We start from the raw sequence: 22,743 nt of genomic DNA, 5'->3' as shown, positions 1-22,743 counted from the left end.
GTCACACACACACCGCCCTTCCGGATCACGAGGCCGCTGATGAGGGGGAGCGTGGCCGTAGGGGGTGGACCGTGTGCGCACTGGCGTGGACACTGATTACTGGGCAGCCGCTCCACAAGCCACCAGGTACAGTTAAGGAGCACAGGTCTGGGGGTTTTTCTCCCATATTAAACCAATTTTGTACTGCCCGCAGCGCATTGTGATAGGTAATAGGGCCTGATTCAGGTTGGGTTGCAATCACAATAAGCGATCCAACTGCAAAAATTGCTAAGAGCATACGCATGTGCCTGCATTTTCTGCGGCACCCCGCAGAGAATGCGATCGCCTCTGCCTGTCAATCGGGGCAGGGGGGGAGAGGGGGGTCAGCAACACTCCATTTCCAAGTCAGGGATGGAGCGGTGCGGGGGCAAGGCTTCAAAATGGGGTCTGCAACGGAGGAGACACAGGGGGCGTGGTCACAGCGGCTGTATGACATCACATTCAGCCGCTGTGATCACAAAAATGGTGGCGGCTTCCTGCGCGCACATACAGTCTGCACCAGCAGAAGGCTACACCATTTTTTATGATCACGCTGAACTGCAGTGCGACTGCAATTACAGCATGGTCAAGAAGGGAGGTGTCATGCTGGGTGGCCATGTCCTGTCACTGTGCAGGAGCCAGCACCGCTCACACACTAGTCCCCGGGTGCAGCCCCCAACCCCCGGGACACCCGGAGCAACAAAATGTAGATTCAGGCCACCAGGCCACGCCCCTACCTATGAAACCATGCCTCCTTTTTACCATTGCGCTGCTTATCTGCGCGCACTGCATTACAATCTCCTTCGCCACCTCTCTGGGTGTCACCAGTGATAGTGACAGCTCTGCCATGCTTGTAGCAGCTGGTCCTAAGATCTACGCCTCAAGCCCTGAGTGTTTGCCCTTGTGACTTGTTGATCATCATAGCGAAGCAGATGCTTACAGAAAACTGCAGGGGCTTAGATTGAAAATAAAAAAAATTATGGGTATAAGGTAGAGAGGAGCGGGTTCGGTTCTCCGAGAACCGAATTCCCCACGAACTCCACGTGGTTTACACTGGTCCGAGGCAGGCTCGGTTGTTCCCGCCTGACTCGGAAAACCTGAACAAGGGAAAATGTCATCATCCCGCTGTCGGATTCTCGCGAGATTCGGATTTCATATAAAGAGCTGCGCGTTGCCGCCATTTTTACTCGTGCATTGAAGAGAGAGTGGAGAGGACGTGGCTATGTTCTCTCAGTGGAAATCTCAATATCAGTGCTCAGTATCAGTGGTTACTTATTGCTGCTCAGTAATACTAGTAGTGTGTCTCTCCTGCTCAGTGTCAGTTCTCAGTAGTATCCTCATCAGTGCTCAGTATCACTGCTCATTGTCTTGTGCTGCATTGTGGTGCTCAGCATACTACAGTACATTACTAATAGTCCAGTGCTGCATTTTGCTGCTCAGTGTCAGTTCTAGTATCCTCATCAGTGCTCACTATCACTGCTCATTACATTGTGGTGTTCTGTATACTACAGTAACATAGTAATATAGTAACATATAGTAATATAGTTTTTGAGGTTGAAAAGAGGCAAATTGCCCATCGTGTTCAACCTGTTTTAAGTTGTGATGATTCTACATACTTGCTGAATAATGTTTTATGACTAGTTAACTACTACAACTCATGTTACCCCCGGATTAACCATGTTGATATTTTAAGTATTATAACCTTGGATAGCTTTTTCATTCAGAAATGTATCCATTCCTTTTTTAAATCCAATTACAGAGTCCACCATTACCACCTTCCCTGGCAGGGTATTCCACATCCTGATTGCCCTAACAGTGAAGATCATAGTATCTCACCTGGCAGGTAAGTAGGAGTTGGGCTAGAGCTGTGGAGGATTGCTGCTTGGGCACCCCCTGTCAAGTGAAGGAGATCCAACTGAGGCAGCACAAGGGAACTCTCGAAAGAAGAACAAGGCTAGAGGAAGATCTGAGACAAAGAAATCTGACTTTTACCAGAGCTGACCAGAGGAAAGCACAAACACAGTCCCCCACTACCACAAATAATGCAGTCGAGTTTCCCACATTTGGTTAAATCACAGGGGTCAGCATACCCAGAATGCAATGAATGAACGTCACCCTGGGAGAACAATCTTCATGACCATGGTATCTCCTATGCAAAATAAGTATGATTTGGGATAGGGCTGGGGAGGGCCGCTGCTCAGGCACATCTCTGTCAAGTAAAGGAGATTCAACTGAGGCAGCACAAGGGAACTCTCATCTGGGGACAACAACTGCAGGGAGAACACATATTTTCAGATGAACATGGGAGGGCAGAAGGCTGCCTAAAACTGAAGCACCCCCAAACAACAAACCAAATGCAACTACTAGTGCAAGCATTCCTGGGGGAAGGCCTGCAGCAGATGGATTTGCATATGGTGATGTCATCCAAGCAGTGGGTCAAAGTTGGCTTCAACCCTCGTCTGCATATGAAAAGAAAAAAGGGGTGTGCAGGGCATGGCGGTCTTTTGCGGCGCTTGGATGACCCCTAGTTCGCATTAAACACCTCCACCCTCCTTCGGTGTGGGGCTCATGTTGGCTATGCCCCAGCCCCTGAAGCATTCAAGCTGATTTCTTGCAGCAGCTGGGCACTGTAACAGCTCCAGAGCTGCTCTGTAAAGCAAGTAAAAGGGTGTGGGCCCTGCAGCACTACCTGTAGTTTGCATTGTGCGTTGGAAGGCACAAAGTAAGCAGACGGGAGAAGTCAGGATAGTGCACAAGGGTATAGAAGGAGGGGCTCAAGAAAAAAGAAGTGGAAACAGACAGCAAACTAGGCTGGAGAGAGACCTGAGACAAAGAGATCTGAATTATATGAGAGCCGACCAGGGGAAACACAAATTATGCAGTCAAGTTTCCCACATTTGGGGAAATCGCAGGGGCAGCACACCCAGAGTGCAATGGGTGAGCCTTGCCCTGGGAGAAGCATCTTCATGATCATAGTATCTCACCTGGCAGGTAAGTAGGAGTTGGGCTAGAGCTGGGGAGGGTCGCTGCTCGGGCACCCCCCTGTCAAGTGAAGGAGATCCAACTGAGGCAGCACAAGGGAACTCTCGAAAGAAGAACAAGGCTAGAGGAAGATCTGAGACAAAGAAATCTGACTTTTACCCGAGCTGACCAGAGGAAAGCACAAACACAGTCCCCCACTACCACAAATAATGCAGTTGAGTTTCCCACATTTGGGGAAATCACAGGGGTCAGCATACCCAGAATGCAATGAATGAACCTAACCCTGGGAGAACAATCTTCATGACCATGGTATCTCCTATGCAAAATAAGTATGATTTGGGATAGGGCTGGGGAGGGCCGCTGCTCAGGCACATCTCTGTCAAGTAAAGGAGATTCAACTGAGGCAGCACAAGGGAACTCTCATCTGGGGACAACAACTGCAGGGAGAACACATATTTTCAGATGAACATGGGAGGGCAGAAGGCTGCCTAATACTGAAGCACCCCCAAACAACAAACCAAATGCAACAACTAGTGCAAGCATTCCTGGGGGAAGGCCTGCAGCAGATGGATTTGAATATGGTGATGTCATCCAAGCAGTGGGTCAAAGTTGGCTTCAACCCTCGTCTGCATATGAAAAGAATAAAGGGGTGTGCAGGGCATGGCGGCCTTTTGCGGCGCTTGGATGACCCCTAGTTCGCATTAAACACCTCCACCCTCCTTCGGTGTGGGGCTCATGTTGGCTATGCCCCAGCCCCTGAAGCATTCAAGCTGATTTCTTGCAGCAGCTGGGCACTGTAACAGCTCCAGAGCTGCTCTGTAAAGCAAGTAAAAGGGTGTGGGCCCTGCAGCACTACCTGTAGTTTGCATTGTGCGTTGGAAGGCACAAAGTAAGCAGACGGGAGAAGTCAGGATAGTGCACAAGGGTATAGAAGGGAGGGGCTCAAGAAAAAAGAAGTGGAAACAGACAGCAAACTAGGCTGGAGAGAGACCTGAGACAAAGAGATCTGAATTATATGAGAGCCGACCAGGGGAAACACAAATTATGCAGTCAAGTTTCCCACATTTGGGGAAATCGCAGGGGCAGCACACCCAGAGTGCAATGGGTGAGCCTTGCCCTGGGAGAAGCATCTTCATGATCATAGTATCTCACCTGGCAGGTAAGTAGGAGTTGGGCTAGAGCTGGGGAGGGTCGCTGCTCAGGCACCCCCCTGTCAAGTGAAGGAGATCCAACTGAGGCAGCACAAGGGAACTCTCGAAAGAAGAACAAGGCTAGAGGAAGATCTGAGACAAAGAAATCTGACTTTTACCAGAGCTGACCAGAGGAAAGCACAAACACAGTCCCCCACTACCACAAATAATGCAGTTGAGTTTCCCACATTTGGGGAAATCACAGGGGTCAGCATACCCAGAATGCAATGAATGAACCTAACCCTGGGAGAACAATCTTCATGACCATGGTATCTCCTATGCAAAATAAGTATGATTTGGGATAGGGCTGGGGAGGGCCGCTGCTCAGGCACATCTCTGTCAAGTAAAGGAGATTCAACTGAGGCAGCACAAGGGAACTCTCATCTGGGGACAACAACTGCAGGGAGAACACATATTTTCAGATGAACATGGGAGGGCAGAAGGCTGCCTAATACTGAAGCACCCCCAAACAACAAACCAAATGCAACAACTAGTGCAAGCATTCCTGGGGGAAGGCCTGCCGCAGATGGATTTGCATATGGTGATGTCATCCAAGCAGTGGGTCAAAGTTGGTTCAAACACCTTTGCAAAGTTCTATAAGTTTGATACCCTGGCTGAGGAGGACCTCCTGTTTGCTCAATCGGTGCTGCAGAGTCATCCGCACTCTCCTGCCCGTTTGGGAGCTTTGGTATAATCCCCATGGTCCTTACGGAGTCCCCAGCATCCTCTAGGACGTAAGAGAAAATAAGATTTTAAACCTACCGGTAAATCTTTTTCTCGTAGTCCGTAGAGGATGCTGGGTGCCCGTCCCAAGTGCGGTCTACTTCTGCAAGACTTGTATATAGTTATTGCTTACATAAGGGTTATATGTTAGTTTTCATCGGTCTTGGACTGATGCTATGTTGTTTTCATACTGTTAACTGGGTAGTATATCACAAGTTATACGGTGTGATTGGTGTGGCTGGTATGAATCTTGACCTTGGATTAACAAAAATCCTTTCCTCGTACTGTCCGTCTCCTCTGGGCACAGTTTCTCTAACTGAGGTATGGAGGAGGGGCATAGAGGGAGGAGCCAGTGCACACCCAGATCTAAAGTCTTTCTTAAAGTGCCCATGTCTGCTGCGGAGCCCGTCTATCCCCCATGGTCCTTACGGAGTCCCCATCGTCCTCTACGGACTACGAGAGAAAAAAATTACCGGTAGGTTTAAAATGTTATTTTTTTCTCTGCAACCCACTGCTAAATTGTGCTTCCTAGCTGTTTTTTATAAAATCACTTAATTAAATCTAACTCTGATTACGTCAGAGAAGGCCAGGTACCCTACACCATAAGAGGGGGTTTGAAATTTTGACTTGTCTACTTAAAGATCACCAAAATCTGATGACAAGGTCAATTACATCCCTGGGTGGGATTGAACCACCAACCTTTTGGTTAATAGCCCATGTAAGTGCAAGAAATCCTGAAGCACTCACTCATCATGGGAAAGTACCAATGTGTTTCTTACAAAAATTCTCCAGATTATTGACTTTTTAAAGTTTTTCTAGGAAACGTTCTAGATGAATGATTATTAGCCTTTGTCAGTATTGACTTTTGCAAGGTGTCTCTGTGGCGCAATCGGTTAGCATGTTTGGCTATTAACCAAAAGGTTGGTGGTTCAATCCCACCCAGGGATGTAATTGACCTTGTAATCAGATTTTGGTGATCTTTAAGTAGACAAGTCAAAATTTCAAAAAAAAAACCCTTATGGTGTAGGGTACCTGGCCTTCTCTGATGTAATCAGAGTTAGATTTGATTAAGTGATTTTATAAAAAAACAGCTAGGAAGCACAATTTAGCAGTGGGTTGCAGAGAAAAAAAAATATGCTGGCAGAAAAGTCCAATTGAGTGATTAAACAGCTCTTCATTTTCTGATTTTATGTTTATGCTAACAAATTTGCTCTCTGAAAAGTGTCCACAAAGCCAAGTCTCTGATTAACACCTTTGTAGGAATGGTTTTTCACCTATTACTGAAATAAACTTGCTTCATTGGAAAGGCATCAAAGATGCATCCTCATTTCAATGTCTACTGAAATAATACAGGTTGACACCAGGAAACGTCACTGCATCCTTGCTGCTTCCTCATGGGGAAGTCTGTTTAATGTGAAAACAAGGTGATATCTAATCAGCACACAGGTAAGGAATTAAGAAAATCTTTCTTTATGGGTGAAGATGTTTCTCACAAATTGTTGTCCCAATGCATCATTGAAATTCAAGATGGAAGATGATTTTCATATATCACTTGTACATTTTGCATTGCTCTTCTGGTGACAATGTAGTTTGTTTTTGTCAATTACCATTTCAGTAATAGGGTAAAGAAAATTAAGTGGATTTTTTAAAGAAAACAATGCTGTCAATATACTATTAAAACAAATTAAAATGATAAAAGTTATTGTACTTTAAGTAAAAATAAAAGAGCCAAAATATCAATCCCAGTTTTTGATTACTTTAATTATAAAAAAAAAAATGCACATAGCAGAGGATAGTTTCGATCAATCAACCTCTGGGTTATGGGCCCAGCATGCTTCCATTGCACTACTATGCTGCTCATGGAAGTGTAAGAGATCCTGAAGACTTAATTGATTAAAGGCCTAAAAGTACTGGACTATAAGGAAAGACTTACTAGGCTGAATATTTATACACTAGAAAAGAGGTGCCTAAGAGGAGATATTATTAATATCTTCAAATATGTAAAGATACATAACAAAGAGTTATCAGAGGAATTATTTATTAAAAGAACACGTGGTCACTCGCTGCGACTGGAGGAAAGTTCAGAATGCAATGGAGGAAAGGTTTCTTCACTGTTAGGGCAATCAGGATGTGGAATTCCCTGCCAGGGAAGGTGGTAATGGCGGACTCTGTAATTGGATTTAAAAAAGGAATGGATACATTTCTGAATGAAAAAGCTATCCAAGGTTATAATACTTAAAATATCAACATGGTTAATCCGGGGGTAACATGAGTTATAGTAGCTAACTAGTCATAAAACATTATTCAGCAAGTATGTAGAATCATCACAACTTAAAACAGGTTGAACACGATGGGCAATTTGCCTCTATTCAACCTCAAAAACTATGTTACTATATTACTATGTTATTGTAGTATACAGAACACCACAATGCAATGAGCAGTGATAGTGAGCACTGATGAGGATACTAGAACTGACACTGAGCAGCAAGATGCAGCACTGGACTATTAGTAATGTACTGTAGTATGCTGAGCACCACAATGCAGCACAAGACAATGAGCAGTGATACTGAGCACTGATGAGGATACTACTGAGAACTGACACTGAGCAGGAGAGACACACTACTAGTATTACTGAGCAGCAATAAGTAACCACTGATACTGAGCACTGATATTGAGATTTCCACTGAGAGAACATAGCCACGTCCTCTCCGCTCTCTCTTCAATGCACGAGTAAAAATGGCAGCAACGCGCAGCTCTTTATATGGAATCCGAATCTCGCGAGAATCCGACAGCGGGATGATGACATTTTCCCTTGTTCAGGTTTTCCGAGTCAGGCGGGAACAACCGAGCCTGCCTCGGACCAGTGTAAACCACGTGGAGTTCGTGGGGAATTCGGTTCTCGGAGAACCGAACCCGCTCCTCTCTACCTTATACCCATCAATTTTTTTATTTTCAATCTAAACCCCTGCAGTTTTCTGTAAGCATCTGCTTCGCTATGATGATCAACAAGTCACAAGGGCAAACACTCAGGGTTTGAGGCGTAGATCTTAGGACCAGCTGCTACAAGCATGGCAGAGGTGTCACTATCACTGGTGACACCCAGAGAGGTGGCGAGGGAGATTGTAATGCAGTGCGCGCAGATAAGCAGCGCAATGGTAAAAAGGAGGCATGGTTTCATAGGTAGGGGCGTGGCCTGGTGGCCTGAATCTACATTTTGTTGCTCCGGGTGTCCCGGGGGTTGGGGGCTGCACCCGGGGACTAGTGTGTGAGCGGTGCTGGCTCCTGCACAGTGACAGGGCATGGCCACCCAGCATGACGCCTCCCTTCTTGACCATGCTGTAATTGCAGTCGCACTGCAGTTCAGCGTGATCATAAAAAATGGTGTAGCCTCCTGCTGGTGCAGACTGTATGTGCGCGCAGGAAGCCGCCACCATTTTTGTGATCACAGCGGCTGAATGTGATGTCATACAGCCGCTGTGACCACGCCCCCTGTGTCTCCTCCGTTGCAGACCCCATTTTGAAGCCTTGCCCCCGCACCGCTCCATCCCTGACTTGGAAATGGAGTGTTGCTGACCCACCTCTCCCCCCCTTCCCCGCCCCGATTGACAGGCAGAGGCGATCACATTCTCTGCGGGGTGCCGCAGAAAATGCAGGCACATGCGTATGCTCTTAGCAATTTTTGCAGTTGGATCGCTTATTGTGATTGCAATCCAACCTGAATCAGGCCTTATTACCTATCACAATGCGCTGCGGGCAGTACAAAATTGGGTTAATATAGGAGAAAAAACCCCAGACCTGTGCTCCTTAACTGTAGTGAGCGAGTGACCACGTGTACAAGCACTCCTGGGGGAAGGTCTGCAGCAGACGGATTTGCATACGGTGATGTAAATCCAAGCAGTGGGCCAAAGTTGACTGGAACCCTCATCTGCATATGAAAAGAGAAAAGGGGCATGCAGGGCATGGCGGCCTTTTGCAGTGCTTGGATGACCCCTAGTTCGCATTAAACACCCCCACCCTCCTTTGGTGTGGGGCTCATGTGGGGCTCATGTTGGCCATGCCCCATCCCCTGATGCATTCAAGCTGATTTCTTGCAGCAGCTGGGCACTGTAACAGCTCCAGAGCTGTTCTGTAAGGCAAGTAAAAGTGTGTGGGCCCTGCAGCACCACCTGTTGTTCGCATTGTGCGTTGGAAGGCACAAATTAAGCAGACGGGAGGAGAAGTCAGGATAGTGCGCAAGGGCATTCTTTTCTCTTAGTCCGGGGGCAAGGCTTCAAAATGGGGTCTGCAACGGAGGAGACACAGGGGGCGTGGTCACAGCAGCTTTTCTCTACAGTCTGCACCAGCAGGAGCCTACACCATTTTTTATGATCACGCTGAACTGCAGTGCGACTGCAATTACAGCATGGTCAAGAAGGGAGGCGTCATGCTGGGTGGCCATGCCCTGTCACTGTGCAGGAGCCAGCACAGCTCACACACTAGTCCCCGGGTGCAGCCCCCAACCCCCGGGACACCCGGAGCAACAAAATGTAGATTCAGGCCACCAGGCCACGCCCCTACCTATGAAACCATGCCTCCTTTTTACCATTGCGCTGCTTATCTGCGCGCACTGCATTACAATCTCCCTCGCCACCTCTCTGGGTGTCACCAGTGATAGTGACACCTCTGCCATGCTTGTAGCAGCTGGTCCTAAGATCTACGCCTCAAACCCTGAGTGTTTGCCCTTGTGACTTGTTGATCATCATAGCGAAGCAGATGCTTACAGAAAACTGCAGGGGTTTAGATTGAAAATAAAAAAATTGATGGGTATAAGGTAGAGAGGAGCGGGTTCGGTTCTCCGAGAACCGAATTCCCCACGAACTCCACGTGGTTTACACTGGTCCGAGGCAGGCTCGGTTGTTCCCGCCTGACTCGGAAAACCTGAACAAGGGAAAATGTCATCATCCCGCTGTCGGATTCTCGCGAGATTCGGATTCCATATAAAGAGCTGCGCGTTGCTGCCATTTTTACTCGTGCATTGAAGAGAGAGCGGAGAGGACGTGGCTATGTTCTCTCAGTGGAAATCTCAATATCAGTGCTCAGTATCAGTGGTTACTTATTGCTGCTCAGTAATACTAGTAGTGTGTCTCTCCTGCTCAGTGTCAGTTCTCAGTAGTATCCTCATCAGTGCTCAGTATCACTGCTCATTGTCTTGTGCTGCATTGTGGTGCTCAGCATACTACAGTACATTACTAATAGTCCAGTGCTGCATCTTGCTGCTCAGTGTCAGTTCTAGTATCCTCATCAGTGCTCACTATCACTGCTCATTGCATTGTGGTGTTCTGTATACTACAATAACATAGTAATATAGTAACATAGTTTTTGAGGTTGAATAGAGGCAAATTGCCCATCGTGTTCAACCTGTTTTAAGTTGTGATGATTCTACATACTTGCTGAATAATGTTTTATGACTAGTTAGCTACTATAACTCATGTTACCCCCGGATTAACCATGTTGATATTTTAAGTATTATAACCTTGGATAGCTTTTTCATTCAGAAATGTATCCATTCCTTTTTTAAATCCAATTACAGAGTCCGCCATTACCACCTTCCCTGGCAGGGAATTCCACATCCTGATTGCCCTAACAGTGAAGAAACCTTTCCTCCATTGCATTCTGAACTTTCCTCCAGTCGCAGCGAGTGACCACGTGTTCTTTTAATAAATAATTCCTCTGATAACTCTTTGTTATGTATCTTTACATATTTGAAGATATTAATAATATCTCCTCTTAGGCACCTCTTTTCTAGTGTATAAATATTCAGCCTAGTAAGTCTTTCCTTATAGTCCAGTACTTTTAGGCCTTTAATCAATTAAGTCTTCAGGATCTCTTACACTTCCATGAGCAGCATAGTAGTGCAATGGAAGCATGCTGGGCCCATAACCCAGAGGTTGATTGATCGAAACTATCCTCTGCTATGTGCATTTTTTTTTTTATAATTAAAGTAATCAAAAACTGGGATTGATATTTTGGCTCTTTTATTTTTACTTAAAGTACAATAACTTTTATCATTTTAATTTGTTTTAATAGTATATTGACAGCATTGTTTTCTTTAAAAAATCCACTTAATTTTCTTTACCCTATTACTGAAATGGTAATTGACAAAAACAAACTACATTGTCACCAGAAGAGCAATGCAAAATGTACAAGTGATATATGAAAATCATCTTCCATCTTGAATTTCAATGATGCATTGGGACAACAATTTGTGAGAAACATCTTCACCCATAAAGAAAGATTTTCTTAATTCCTTACCTGTGTGCTGATTAGATATCACCTTGTTTTCACATTAAACAGACTTCCCCATGAGGAAGCAGCAAGGATGCAGTGACGTTTCCTGGTGTCAACCTGTATTATTTCAGTAGACATTGAAATGAGGATGCATCTTTGATGCCTTTCCAATGAAGCAAGTTTATTTCAGTAATAGGTGAAAAACCATTCCTACAAAGGTGTTAATCAGAGACTTGGCTTTGTGGACACTTTTCAGAGAGCAAATTTGTTAGCATAAACATAAAATCAGAAAATGAAGAGCTGTTTAATCACTCAATTGGACTTTTCTGCCAGCATATTTTTTTTTCTCTGCAACCCACTGCTAAATTGTGCTTCCTAGCTGTTTTTTTATAAAATCACTTAATCAAATCTAACTCTGATTACATCAGAGAAGGCCAGGTACCCTACACCATAAGGGTTTTTTTTTGAAATTTTGACTTGTCTACTTAAAGATCACCAAAATCTGATTACAAGGTCAATTACATCCCTGGGTGGGATTGAACCACCAACCTTTTGGTTAATAGCCAAACATGCTAACCGATTGCGCCACAGAGACACCTTGCAAAAGTCAATACTGACAAAGGCTAATAATCATTCATCTAGAACGTTTCCTAGAAAAACTTTAAAAAGTCAATAATCTGGAGAATTTTTGTAAGAAACACATTGGTACTTTCCCATGATGAGTGAGTGCTTCAGGATTTCTTGCACTTACATGGGCTATTAACCAAAAGGTTGGTGGTTCAATCCCACCCAGGGATGTAATTGACCTTGTCATCAGATTTTGGTGATCTTTAAGTAGACAAGTCAAAATTTCAAACCCCCTCTTATGGTGTAGGGTACCTGGCCTTCTCTGACGTAATCAGAGTTAGATTTAATTAAGTGATTTTATAAAAAACAGCTAGGAAGCACAATTTAGCAGTGGGTTGCAGAGAAAAAAATAACATTTTAAACCTACCGGTAATTTTTTTCTCTCGTAGTCCGTAGAGGACGATGGGGACTCCGTAAGGACCATGGGGGATAGACGGGCTCCGCAGCAGACATGGGCACTTTAAGAAAGACTTTAGATCTGGGTGTGCACTGGCTCCTCCCTCTATGCCCCTCCTCCATACCTCAGTTAGAGAAACTGTGCCCAGAGGAGACGGACAGTACGAGGAAAGGATTTTTGTTAATCCAAGGTCAAGATTCATACCAGCCACACCAATCACACCGTATAACTTGTGATATACTACCCAGTTAACAGTATGAAAACAACATAGCATCAGTCCAAGACCGATGAAAACTAACATATAACCCTTATGTAAGCAATAACTATATACAAGTCTTGCAGAAGTAGACCGCACTTGGGACGGGCACCCAGCATCCTCTACGGACTACGAGAAAAAGATTTACCGGTAGGTTTAAAATCTTATTTTCTCTTACGTCCTAGAGGATGCTGGGGACTCCGTAAGGACCATGGGGATTATACCAAAGCTCCCAAACGGGCAGGAGAGTGCGGATGACTCTGCAGCACCGATTGAGCAAACAGGAGGTCCTCCTCAGCCAGGGTATCAAACTTATAGAACTTTGCAAAGGTGTTTGAACCAACTTTGACCCACTGCTTGGATGACATCACCATATGCAAATCCATCTGCGGCAGGCCTTCCCCCAGGAATGCTTGCACTAGTTGTTGCATTTGGTTTGTTGTTTGGGGGTGCTTCAGTATTAGGCAGCCTTCTGCCCTCCCATGTTCATCTGAAAATATGTGTTCTCCCTGCAGTTGTTGTCCCCAGATGAGAGTTCCCTTGTGCTGCCTCAGTTGAATCTCCTTTACTTGACAGAGATGTGCCTGAGCAGCGGCCCTCCCCAGCCCTATCCCAAATCATACTTATTTTGCATAGGAGATACCATGGTCATGAAGATTGTTCTCCCAGGGTTAGGTTCATTCATTGCATTCTGGGTATGCTGACCCCTGTGATTTCCCCAAATGTGGGAAACTCAACTGCATTATTTGTGGTAGTGGGGGACTGTGTTTGTGCTTTCCTCTGGTCAGCTCTGGTAAAAGTCAGATTTCTTTGTCTCAGATCTTCCTCTAGCCTTGTTCTTCTTTCAAGAGTTCCCTTGTGCTGCCTCAGTTGGATCTCCTTCACTTGACAGGGGGGTGCCTGAGCAGCGACCCTCCCCAGCTCTAGCCCAACTCCTACTTACCTGCCAGGTGAGATACTATGATCATGAAGATGCTTCTCCCAGGGCAAGGCTCACCCATTGCACTCTGGGTGTGCTGCCCCTGCGATTTCCCCAAATGTGGGAAACTTGACTGCATAATTTGTGTTTCCCCTGGTCGGCTCTCATATAATTCAGATCTCTTTGTCTCAGGTCTCTCTCCAGCCTAGTTTGCTGTCTGTTTCCACTTCTTTTTTCTTGAGCCCCTCCCTTCTATACCCTTGTGCACTATCCTGACTTCTCCCGTCTGCTTACTTTGTGCCTTCCAACGCACAATGCAAACTACAGGTAGTGCTGCAGGGCCCACACCCTTTTACTTGCTTTACAGAGCAGCTCTGGAGCTGTTACAGTGCCCAGCTGCTGCAAGAAATCAGCTTGAATGCTTCAGGGGCTGGGGCATAGCCAACATGAGCCCCACACCGAAGGAGGGTGGAGGTGTTTAATGCGAACTAGGGGTCATCCAAGCGCCGCAAAAGGCCGCCATGCCCTGCACACCCCTTTTTTCTTTTCATATGCAGACGAGGGTTGAAGCCAACTTTGACCCACTGCTTGGATGACATCACCATATGCAAATCCATCTGCTGCAGGCCTTCCCCCAGGAATGCTTGCACTAGTAGTTGCATTTGGTTTGTTGTTTGGGGGTGCTTCAGTTTTAGGCAGCCTTCTGCCCTCCCATGTTCATCTGAAAATATGTGTTCTCCCTGCAGTTGTTGTCCCCAGATGAGAGTTCCCTTGTGCTGCCTCAGTTGAATCTCTTTTACTTGACAGAGATGTGCCTGAGCAGCGGCCCTCCCCAGCCCTATCCCAAATCATACTTATTTTGCATAGGAGATACCATGGTCATGAAGATTGTTCTCCCAGGGTTAGGTTCATTCATTGCATTCTGGGTATGCTGACCCCTGTGATTTCCCCAAATGTGGGAAACTCAACTGCATTATTTGTGGTAGTGGGGGACTGTGTTTGTGCTTTCCTCTGGTCAGCTCTGGTAAAAGTCAGATTTCTTTGTCTCAGATCTTCCTCTAGCCTTGTTCTTCTTTCGAGAGTTCCCTTGTGCTGCCTCAGTTGGATCTCCTTCACTTGACAGGGGGGTGCCCGAGCAGCGACCCTCCCCAGCTCTAGCCCAACTCCTACTTACCTGCCAGGTGAGATACTATGATCATGAAGATGCTTCTCCCAGGGCAAGGCTCACCCATTGCACTCTGGGTGTGCTGCCCCTGCGATTTCCCCAAATGTGGGAAACTTGACTGCATAATTTGTGTTTCCCCTGGTCGGCTCTCATATAATTCAGATCTCTTTGTCTCAGGTCTCTCTCCAGCCTAGTTTGCTGTCTGTTTCCACTTCTTTTTTCTTGAGCCCCTCCCTTCTATACCCTTGTGCACTATCCTGACTTCTCCCGTCTGCTTACTTTGTGCCTTCCAACGCACAATGCAAACTACAGGTAGTGCTGCAGGGCCCACACCCTTTTACTTGCTTTACAGAGCAGCTCTGGAGCTGTTACAGTGCCCAGCTGCTGCAAGAAATCAGCTTGAATGCTTCAGGGGCTGGGGCATAGCCAACATGAGCCCCACACCGAAGGAGGGTGGAGGTGTTTAATGCGAACTAGGGGTCATCCAAGCGCCGCAAAAGGCCGCCATGCCCTGCACACCCCTTTATTCTTTTCATATGCAGACGAGGGTTGAAGCCAACTTTGACCCACTGCTTGGATGACATCACCATATTCAAATCCATCTGCTGCAGGCCTTCCCCCAGGAATGCTTGCACTAGTTGTTGCATTTGGTTTGTTGTTTGGGGGTGCTTCAGTATTAGGCAGCCTTCTGCCCTCCCATGTTCATCTGAAAATATGTGTTCTCCCTGCAGTTGTTGTCCCCAGATGAGAGTTCCCTTGTGCTGCCTCAGTTGAATCTCCTTTACTTGACAGAGATGTGCCTGAGCAGCGGCCCTCCCCAGCCCTATCCCAAATCATACTTATTTTGCATAGGAGATACCATGGTCATGAAGATTGTTCTCCCAGGGTTAGGTTCATTCATTGCATTCTGGGTATGCTGACCCCTGTGATTTCCCCAAATGTGGGAAACTCAACTGCATTATTTGTGGTAGTGGGGGACTGTGTTTGTGCTTTCCTCTGGTCAGCTCGGGTAAAAGTCAGATTTCTTTGTCTCAGATCTTCCTCTAGCCTTGTTCTTCTTTCGAGAGTTCCCTTGTGCTGCCTCAGTTGGATCTCCTTCACTTGACAGGGGGGTGCCCGAGCAGCGACCCTCCCCAGCTCTAGCCCAACTCCTACTTACCTGCCAGGTGAGATACTATGATCATGAAGATGCTTCTCCCAGGGCAAGGCTCACCCATTGCACTCTGGGTGTGCTGCCCCTGCGATTTCCCCAAATGTGGGAAACTTGACTGCATAATTTGTGTTTCCCCTGGTCGGCTCTCATATAATTCAGATCTCTTTGTCTCAGGTCTCTCTCCAGCCTAGTTTGCTGTCTGTTTCCACTTCTTTTTTCTTGAGCCCCTCCTTCTATACCCTTGTGCACTATCCTGACTTCTCCCGTCTGCTTACTTTGTGCCTTCCAACGCACAATGCAAACTACAGGTAGTGCTGCAGGGCCCACACCCTTTTACTTGCTTTACAGAGCAGCTCTGGAGCTGTTACAGTGCCCAGCTGCTGCAAGAAATCAGCTTGAATGCTTCAGGGGCTGGGGCATAGCCAACATGAGCCCCACACCGAAGGAGGGTGGAGGTGTTTAATGCGAACTAGGGGTCATCCAAGCGCCGCAAAAGGCCGCCATGCCCTGCACACCCCTTTATTCTTTTCATATGCAGACGAGGGTTGAAGCCAACTTTGACCCACTGCTTGGATGACATCACCATATTCAAATCCATCTGCTGCAGGCCTTCCCCCAGGAATGCTTGCACTAGTTGTTGCATTTGGTTTGTTGTTTGGGGGTGCTTCAGTATTAGGCAGCCTTCTGCCCTCCCATGTTCATCTGAAAATATGTGTTCTCCCTGCAGTTGTTGTCCCCAGATGAGAGTTCCCTTGTGCTGCCTCAGTTGAATCTCCTTTACTTGACAGAGATGTGCCTGAGCAGCGGCCCTCCCCAGCCCTATCCCAAATCATACTTATTTTGCATAGGAGATACCATGGTCATGAAGATTGTTCTCCCAGGGTTAGGTTCATTCATTGCATTCTGGGTATGCTGACCCCTGTGATTTCCCCAAATGTGGGAAACTCAACTGCATTATTTGTGGTAGTGGGGGACTGTGTTTGTGCTTTCCTCTGGTCAGCTCGGGTAAAAGTCAGATTTCTTTGTCTCAGATCTTCCTCTAGCCTTGTTCTTCTTTCGAGAGTTCCCTTGTGCTGCCTCAGTTGGATCTCCTTCACTTGACAGGGGGGTGCCCGAGCAGCGACCCTCCCCAGCTCTAGCCCAACTCCTACTTACCTGCCAGGTGAGATACTATGATCATGAAGATGCTTCTCCCAGGGCAAGGCTCACCCATTGCACTCTGGGTGTGCTGCCCCTGCGATTTCCCCAAATGTGGGAAACTTGACTGCATAATTTGTGTTTCCCCTGGTCGGCTCTCATATAATTCAGATCTCTTTGTCTCAGGTCTCTCTCCAGCCTAGTTTGCTGTCTGTTTCCACTTCTTTTTTCTTGAGCCCCTCCTTCTATACCCTTGTGCACTATCCTGACTTCTCCCGTCTGCTTACTTTGTGCCTTCCAACGCACAATGCAAACTACAGGTAGTGCTGCAGGGCCCACACCCTTTTACTTGCTTTACAGAGCAGCTCTGGAGCTGTTACAGTGCCCAGCTGCTGCAAGAAATCAGCTTGAATGCTTCAGGGGCTGGGGCATAGCCAACATGAGCCCCACACCGAAGGAGGGTGGAGGTGTTTAATGCGAACTAGGGGTCATCCAAGCGCCGCAAAAGACCGCCATGCCCTGCACACCCCTTTTTTCTTTTCATATGCAGACGAGGGTTGAAGCCAACTTTGACCCACTGCTTGGATGACATCACCATATGCAAATCCATCTGCTGCAGGCCTTCCCCCAGGAATGCTTGCACTAGTAGTTGCATTTGGTTTGTTGTTTGGGGGTGCTTCAGTTTTAGGCAGCCTTCTGCCCTCCCATGTTCATCTGAAAATATGTGTTCTCCCTGCAGTTGTTGTCCCCAGATGAGAGTTCCCTTGTGCTGCCTCAGTTGAATCTCCTTTACTTGACAGAGATGTGCCTGAGCAGCGGCCCTCCCCAGCCCTATCCCAAATCATACTTATTTTGCATAGGAGATACCATGGTCATGAAGATTGTTCTCCCAGGGTGACGTTCATTCATTGCATTCTGGGTATGCTGACCCCTGTGATTTAACCAAATGTGGGAAACTCGACTGCATTATTTGTGGTAGTGGGGGACTGTGTTTGTGCTTTCCTCTGGTCAGCTCTGGTAAAAGTCAGATTTCTTTGTCTCAGATCTTCCTCTAGCCTTGTTCTTCTTTCGAGAGTTCCCTTGTGCTGCCTCAGTTGGATCTCCTTCACTTGACAGGGGGTGCCCAAGCAGCAATCCTCCACAGCTCTAGCCCAACTCCTACTTACCTGCCAGGTGAGATACTATGATCTTCACTGTTAGGGCAATCAGGATGTGGAATACCCTGCCAGGGAAGGTGGTAATGGTGGACTCTGTAATTGGATTTAAAAAAGGAATGGATACATTTCTGAATGAAAAAGCTATCCAAGGTTATAATACTTAAAATATCAACATGGTTAATCCGGGGGTAACATGAGTTGTAGTAGTTAACTAGTCATAAAACATTATTCAGCAAGTATGTAGAATCATCACAACTTAAAACAGGTTGAACACGATGGGCAATTTGCCTCTTTTCAACCTCAAAAACTATATTACTATATGTTACTATATTACTATGTTACTGTAGTATACAGAACACCACAATGTAATGAGCAGTGATAGTGAGCACTGATGAGGATACTAGAACTGACACTGAGCAGCAAAATGCAGCACTGGACTATTAGTAATGTACTGTAGTATGCTGAGCACCACAATGCAGCACAAGACAATGAGCAGTGATACTGAGCACTGATGAGGATACTACTGAGAACTGACACTGAGCAGGAGAGACACACTACTAGTATTACTGAGCAGCAATAAGTAACCACTGATACTGAGCACTGATATTGAGATTTCCACTGAGAGAACATAGCCACGTCCTCTCCACTCTCTCTTCAATGCACGAGTAAAAATGGCGGCAACGCGCAGCTCTTTATATGAAATCCGAATCTCGCGAGAATCCGACAGCGGGATGATGACATTTTCCCTTGTTCAGGTTTTCCGAGTCAGGCGGGAACAACCGAGCCTGCCTCGGACCAGTGTAAACCACGTGGAGTTCGTGGGGAATTCGGTTCTCGGAGAACCGAACCCGCTCCTCTCTACCTTATACCCATAATTTTTTTTATTTTCAATCTAAGCCCCTGCAGTTTTCTGTAAGCATCTGCTTCGCTATGATGATCAACAAGTCACAAGGGCAAACACTCAGGGCTTGAGGCGTAGATCTTAGGACCAGCTGCTACAAGCATGGCAGAGCTGTCACTATCACTGGTGACACCCAGAGAGGTGGCGAAGGAGATTGTAATGCAGTGCGCGCAGATAAGCAGCGCAATGGTAAAAAGGAGGCATGGTTTGATAGGTAGGGGCGTGGCCTGGTGGCCTGAATCTACATTTTGTTGCTCCGGGTGTCCCGGGGGTTGGGGGCTGCACCCGGGGACTAGTGTGTGAGCGGTGCTGGCTCCTGCACAGTGACAGGACATGGCCACCCAGCATGACACCTCCCTTCTTGACCATGCTGTAATTGCAGTCGCACTGCAGTTCAGCGTGATCATAAAAAATGGTGTAGCCTTCTGCTGGTGCAGACTGTATGTGCGCGCAGGAAGCCGCCACCATTTTTGTGATCACAGCGGCTGAATGTGATGTCATACAGCCGCTGTGACCACGCCCCCTGTGTCTCCTCCGTTGCAGACCCCATTTTGAAGCCTTGCCCCCGCACCGCTCCATCCCTGACTTGGAAATGGAGTGTTGCTGACCCCCCTCTCCCCCCCTGCCCCGATTGACAGGCAGAGGCGATCGCATTCTCTGCGGGGTGCCGCAGAAAATGCAGGCACATGCGTATGCTCTTAGCAATTTTTGCAGTTGGATCGCTTATTGTGATTGCAACCCAACCTGAATCAGGCCCTATTACCTATCACAATGCGCTGCGGGCAGTACAAAATTGGTTTAATATGGGAGAAAAACCCCCAGACCTGTGCTCCTTAACTGTACCTGGTGGCTTGTGGAGCGGCTGCCCAGTAATCAGTGTCCACGCCAGTGCGCACACGGTCCACCCCCTACGGCCACGCTCCCCCTCATCAGCGGCCTCGTGATCCGGAAGGGCGGTGTGTGTGTGACTGACCTTAGGAAGAAACCGGAGCCTCCGCTGCAGTGATCCAGCAACCAGGGCACGGGAGTATACAGCGCCGCTGGGAGTGATGAAGCTGCAGTAAAGATGTCTATTAGACCTAGCCTGCTGCAGCCCTTGTAGATTCTCATAAAAAAAGTTCTTATTTTCTTGTCAAAATTTATAGCTAAGAATAGGCTGCCTGAGGCAGGCCCCTGTTAAGTGGCCTGCTACTGAAGGCACCAACTACAAACTGAGCTCCCTGTTCATGGAAGCGGGGTTATAGAGGAGAATGCGCTGAGCATCTTGGGAACAGTCAAAAGCTTTGAGCCGGTTGGTGCCTCAGATCAAGATCCTACTCTACACCCCAATGTGAATCCTTGTGGAGTCCAGTGTACCCCACAGAAGAAATTAATGTGTCACACCCATTGGCAGCAACCTTAGAATAGCTGCTGACGGGCACAATTGAGAAAGGAAGGGGGGGGGGACATTTGAATCCAGCACATAGATGCAATTCAAATATGTAATTTGAACCTTCCTATTTTAAAATATAATGGATGAACCTCACCCTGTGAGAACAATCTTCATGATATAGAGATCTCATATGCAAAATAAGTATGAGTTGGGATAGGGCTGGGGAGGGTGGCTGCTCGGGCAAGCCCCTCCCCCGTCAAGTTAAGGAGATTCAACTGAGGAGGCACAAGGGAACTCTCGTCTGGGGACAACAACTGCAGGGAGACCACATCTTTTCAGATGAACATGGGAGGGCGGAAGGCTGCCTAATACTGAAGCACCATCAAATATCAAACCATATGCAATAACTAGTACAAGCATTCCTGGGGGAAGGTCTGCAGGAGACGAATTTGCATACGGTGATGTCATCCAAGCAGTGGGCCAAAGTTGGCTGGAACCCTCATCTGCATATGAAAAGAGAAAAGGGTTATGCAGGGCATGGCGGCCTTTTGCGGCGCTTGGATGACCCCTAGTTCGCATTAAACACCTCCACCCTCCTTTGGTGTGGGGCTCATGTTGGCTATGCCCCAGCCCCTGAAGCATTCAAGCTGATTTCTTGCAGCAGCTGGGCACTGTAACAGCTCCAGAGCTGCTCTGTAAGGCAAATAAAAGGGTGTGGGCCCTGCAGCACTACCTGTAGTTCGCATTGTGCGTTGGAAGGCACAAAGTAAGCAGACGGGAGAAGTCAGGATAGTGCGCAAGGGCATAGAAGGGAGCGGCTCAAGAAAAGAGAAGTGGAAACAGACAGCAAACTAGGCTGGAGAGAGACCTGAGACAAAGAGATCTGAATTATACGAGAGTCGACCAGGGGAAACACAAATTATGCAGTCAAGTTTCCCACATTTGGGGAAATCGCAGGGGCAGCACACCCAGAGTGCAATGGGTGAGCCTTGCCCTGGGAGAAGCACCTTCAAGATCATAGTATCTCACCTGGCAGGTAAGTAGGAGTTGGGCTAGAGCTGGGGAGGGTCGCTGCTCGGGCACCCCCCTGTCAAGTGAAGGAGATCCAACTGAGGCAGCACAATGGAACTCTCGAAAGAAGAACAAGGCTAGAGGAAGATCTGAGACAAAGAAATCTGACTTTTACCAGAGCTGAACAGCGGAAAACACAAACACAGTCCCCCACTACCACAAATAATGCAGGCGAGTTTCCCACATTTGGGGAAATCACAGGGGTCAGCATACCCAGAATGCAATGAATGAACCTCACCCTGGGTGAACAATTTTCATGACCATGGTGTCTCCTATGCAAAATAAGTATGATTTGGGATAGGGCTGGGGAGGGCCGCTGCTCAGGCACATCTCTGTCAAGTAAAGGAGATTCAACTGAGGCAGTACAAGGGAACTCTCATCTGGGGACAACAACTGCAGGGAGAACACATATTTTCAGATGAACATGGGAGGGCAGAAGGCTGCCTAATACTGAAGCACCCCCAAACAACAAACCAAATGCAACAACTAGTGCAAGCATTCCTGGGGGAAGGCCTGCAGCAGATGGATTTGCATATGGTGATGTTATCCAAGCAGTGGGTCAAAGTTGGCTTCAACCCTCATCTGCATATGAAAAGAGAAAAGGGGCGTGCAGGGCATGGCAGCCTTTTGCGGTGCTTGGATGACCCCTAGATCGCATTAAACACCCCCACCCTCCTTTGGTGTGGGGCTCATGTTGGCCATGCCCCATCCCATGAAGCATTCAAGCTGATTTCTTGCAGCAGCTGGGCACTGTAACAGCTCCAGAGCTGCTCTGTAAGGCAAGTAAAAGGGTGTGGGCCCTGCAGCACTACCTGTAGTTTGCATTGTGCATTGGAAGGCACAAAGTAAGCAGACGGGAGGAGAAGTCAGGATAGTGCACAAGGGTATAGAAGGTAGGGGCTCAAGAAAAAAGAAGTGGAAACAGACAGCAAACTAGGCTGGAGAGAGACCTGAGACAAAGAGATCTGAATTATACGAGAGCCGACCAGAGGAAACACAAATTATGCAGTCAAGTGTCCCACATTTGGGGAAATCGTAGGAGCAGCACACCCAGAGTGCAATGGGTGAGCTTTGCCCTGGGAGAAGCACCGTCCTGATTATAGTATCTCACCTGGGTGTGCTGCCCCTGCGATTTCCCCAAATGTGGGAAACTTGACTGCATAATTTGTGTTTCCCCTGGTCGGCTCTCATATAATTCAGATCTCTTTGTCTCAGGTCTCTCTCCAGCCTAGTTTGCTGTCTGTTTCCACTTCTTTTTTCTTGAGCCCCTCCCTTCTATACCCTTGTGGACTATCCTGACTTCTCCTCCTGTCTGCTTACTTTGTGCCTTCCAATGCACAATGCAAACTACAGGTAGTGCTGCAGGGCCCACACCCTTTTACTTGCCTTACAGAGCAGCTCTGGAGCT

General features: G+C 47.3%; 11 non-coding genes and 6 pseudogenes across 11 annotated transcripts; 9 read left to right on the top strand and 8 right to left on the bottom strand.

The window, feature by feature from the left end:
* Nucleotides 1-2,020: 2,020 nt before the first annotated feature.
* On the bottom strand, nt 2,021-2,184 carry LOC134987812 (U1 spliceosomal RNA). Its single transcript, XR_010193381.1, has one exon. It is a non-coding gene; the product is annotated as a U1 spliceosomal RNA (small nuclear RNA).
* Nucleotides 2,185-2,875: 691 nt separating this feature from the next.
* LOC134987838 (U1 spliceosomal RNA) lies at nt 2,876-3,017 on the bottom strand (annotated as a pseudogene).
* A 152-nt stretch (nt 3,018-3,169) lies between these two features.
* LOC134987929 (U1 spliceosomal RNA) lies at nt 3,170-3,333 on the bottom strand. Its single transcript, XR_010193472.1, has one exon. It is a non-coding gene; the product is annotated as a U1 spliceosomal RNA (small nuclear RNA).
* Nucleotides 3,334-4,025: 692 nt separating this feature from the next.
* LOC134987837 (U1 spliceosomal RNA) lies at nt 4,026-4,167 on the bottom strand (annotated as a pseudogene).
* Nucleotides 4,168-4,319: 152 nt separating this feature from the next.
* Nucleotides 4,320-4,483, bottom strand: LOC134987928 (U1 spliceosomal RNA). The gene has a single exon (XR_010193471.1). It is a non-coding gene; the product is annotated as a U1 spliceosomal RNA (small nuclear RNA).
* Nucleotides 4,484-13,079: 8,596 nt separating this feature from the next.
* On the top strand, nt 13,080-13,243 carry LOC134987922 (U1 spliceosomal RNA). The gene has a single exon (XR_010193466.1). It is a non-coding gene; the product is annotated as a U1 spliceosomal RNA (small nuclear RNA).
* Nucleotides 13,244-13,395: 152 nt separating this feature from the next.
* On the top strand, nt 13,396-13,537 carry LOC134987836 (U1 spliceosomal RNA; annotated as a pseudogene).
* A 692-nt stretch (nt 13,538-14,229) lies between these two features.
* LOC134987911 (U1 spliceosomal RNA) lies at nt 14,230-14,393 on the top strand. Its single transcript, XR_010193455.1, has one exon. It is a non-coding gene; the product is annotated as a U1 spliceosomal RNA (small nuclear RNA).
* Nucleotides 14,394-14,545: 152 nt separating this feature from the next.
* LOC134987835 (U1 spliceosomal RNA) lies at nt 14,546-14,687 on the top strand (annotated as a pseudogene).
* A 692-nt stretch (nt 14,688-15,379) lies between these two features.
* LOC134987899 (U1 spliceosomal RNA) lies at nt 15,380-15,543 on the top strand. The gene has a single exon (XR_010193443.1). It is a non-coding gene; the product is annotated as a U1 spliceosomal RNA (small nuclear RNA).
* Nucleotides 15,544-15,695: 152 nt separating this feature from the next.
* LOC134987834 (U1 spliceosomal RNA) lies at nt 15,696-15,837 on the top strand (annotated as a pseudogene).
* Nucleotides 15,838-16,528: 691 nt separating this feature from the next.
* Nucleotides 16,529-16,692, top strand: LOC134987888 (U1 spliceosomal RNA). Its single transcript, XR_010193432.1, has one exon. It is a non-coding gene; the product is annotated as a U1 spliceosomal RNA (small nuclear RNA).
* A 152-nt stretch (nt 16,693-16,844) lies between these two features.
* Nucleotides 16,845-16,986, top strand: LOC134987833 (U1 spliceosomal RNA; annotated as a pseudogene).
* Nucleotides 16,987-17,677: 691 nt separating this feature from the next.
* Nucleotides 17,678-17,841, top strand: LOC134987811 (U1 spliceosomal RNA). Its single transcript, XR_010193380.1, has one exon. It is a non-coding gene; the product is annotated as a U1 spliceosomal RNA (small nuclear RNA).
* Nucleotides 17,842-21,145: 3,304 nt separating this feature from the next.
* LOC134987826 (U1 spliceosomal RNA) lies at nt 21,146-21,308 on the bottom strand. Its single transcript, XR_010193394.1, has one exon. It is a non-coding gene; the product is annotated as a U1 spliceosomal RNA (small nuclear RNA).
* A 152-nt stretch (nt 21,309-21,460) lies between these two features.
* LOC134987818 (U1 spliceosomal RNA) lies at nt 21,461-21,624 on the bottom strand. The gene has a single exon (XR_010193386.1). It is a non-coding gene; the product is annotated as a U1 spliceosomal RNA (small nuclear RNA).
* Nucleotides 21,625-22,298: 674 nt separating this feature from the next.
* On the bottom strand, nt 22,299-22,454 carry LOC134987881 (U1 spliceosomal RNA). The gene has a single exon (XR_010193425.1). It is a non-coding gene; the product is annotated as a U1 spliceosomal RNA (small nuclear RNA).
* Between the last annotated feature and the right edge of the window lie 289 nt (nt 22,455-22,743).

This window comes from Pseudophryne corroboree, unplaced genomic scaffold (assembly GCF_028390025.1).
Source record: "Pseudophryne corroboree isolate aPseCor3 unplaced genomic scaffold, aPseCor3.hap2 scaffold_1021, whole genome shotgun sequence".
Taxonomy (NCBI): domain Eukaryota; kingdom Metazoa; phylum Chordata; class Amphibia; order Anura; family Myobatrachidae; genus Pseudophryne; species Pseudophryne corroboree.
This window is presented reverse-complemented; position numbering and strand designations above follow the sequence as displayed.